Below are 1,915 nucleotides of genomic sequence, written 5' to 3'. Positions count from 1 at the left end.
TTCGCGATTCTATGACGATGTTATGGCTCAAATGGCTCTGAGCACTATGGGACTCAACTTCTGAGCTCATTAGTCCCCTAGAACTTAGAACTAGTTAAACCCAACGAACCTAAGGACATAACACACATCCACGCCCGAGGCAGGATTCGAACCTGCGACCGTAGCGGTCTCGCGGTTCCAGACTGCAGCGCCTAGAACCGCACGGCCACTTCGGCCGGCTGACGATGTTATGTGGGAGGGTTTTTGTAAGTGTCGTATCATGACATAATAATCATTTTCGTGTTGCTAAATGATATTAGCTGCGATACCTATTATCTTTCACCATTCTTCAGAGCAGCTCCACTAAAACTATCAACGCAACTGGCACTGATAAGAGCGACCTACGACTTCCATATCGCTGGTGATTACTTTGAAGGATAGCAAATGTTTGAAAGCTATGAGGGTCATTTGAAAAGTTCTGCTCGCTCTACGATACAATTGAAAATAATAATTTATTTTTCAAAATACCTTAAGAGGCCTTCATTATTACTTCCATTCTCGCTTACGATAGCTTCCCAACATTTTGGCAACTTCTGTATTCCGGATGGAGCACCTTCATTGCTGAGCTCTCTGATTACTCGGATCACTTCACTAGAAGCTTCATCAATTGTACCAAAATATTTTCCACGCAGTAGTTCCTTCAATTTCGGAAACAAATCAAAGTCTGATGGGCTCATATCAGGACTATATGGTGTGTAGGACAGTATTTCCCATCCATATTTGTCACACGTTTCTCTCACTGGTAGGTCAGTCTGCGGTCGCATTATCGCGCAAAATGAGAACACGAACTGCAAGCACGTCAGGCCTTTTTTCAGGCATGAAGAGTTGGGACTTTTCCATTGTGGTGACTGAGACTTCAGTTGTGTCTCAATATCTCGTATCCAGGTTTCATCAGAAACCGTTCTCCTTCTGTTAGATTCTTCTGTGATTCTTTCGCGACCTGCTTTCTGCTCTTCACTCAGATCATGCGAAACCCATCCAGTGGCAACTTTTCTCATCTTTAACTTTTCTGTTGTCTCGCTAATAATGTGACAGGCATACGCAATTCCTCACATGTTTTTCGTCGATCCTCTCTCAAAGTGTCATTATCAATAACCTGGGAGTTGTAGTCTGTTACAAGTGATGGCCTTCCGCTCCTTGGGTTGTCCTCGGTGCTTACTCGACCTACACGGAAACGAGCAGACCTCCGCGTTACTGTGCTGTGGTCCGCTACACTATTCCCACACACTCTCTCAAAGCATTGTTAGGTTCTCTCCATGTAGGGATTCGATTTTCATGAAGGAACGCTAGTCACTACATGTAATCCAACCTGACTCGGTTCCAGCTTCCATTTTAAAACTGAATTAACTCACGACAGAGCCACGCAAACCAGCAAACAAATACACGACGTAATGTCTAAAGTCTCGCTCACAACTGATGAATTTCAACTTGCCCACGCAACCAAAGAGCCATGCATGTTCAATATGCAACACGTTCGAAGTGTTCCTTGTATATCTATTTTGTATAAGTTTTAAATAAATAGCCAACGGCCTTACCGCAGTGGCAACACCGGTTCCCGTCAGGTCACCGAAGTTAAGCGCTGTCGGGCTGGGCTAGCACTTGGATGGGTGACCATACGGTCTACCAAGTGCTGTTGGCAAGAGGGGTGCACTCAGCCCTTGTGAGGCAACACTGAGGAGCTACTTGATTGAGAAGTAGCGGCTCCGGTCCCGTAAACTGATATACCCTCCGGGAGGGTGGTGTGCTGACCACATGCCCCTCCATATCCGCATCCAATGACGCCTGTGGACTGAGGATGACACGGTGGCCGGTCGGTACCGTTGGGCCTCTTCGGGCGGAGTTTAGTTTAGTTTTAAATAAATGGTTGCCACTGCTA

General features: G+C 46.0%; 1 pseudogene; it reads left to right on the top strand.

Moving 5' to 3' along the window:
* The first annotated feature begins 1,560 nt into the window (after positions 1–1,560).
* Positions 1,561–1,678, top strand: LOC126092958 (5S ribosomal RNA; annotated as a pseudogene).
* Positions 1,679–1,915: the final 237 nt, after the last annotated feature.

Source organism: Schistocerca cancellata, chromosome 7 (genome assembly GCF_023864275.1).
Source record: "Schistocerca cancellata isolate TAMUIC-IGC-003103 chromosome 7, iqSchCanc2.1, whole genome shotgun sequence".
Taxonomy (NCBI): Eukaryota; Metazoa; Arthropoda; class Insecta; order Orthoptera; family Acrididae; genus Schistocerca; species Schistocerca cancellata.
This window is presented reverse-complemented; position numbering and strand designations above follow the sequence as displayed.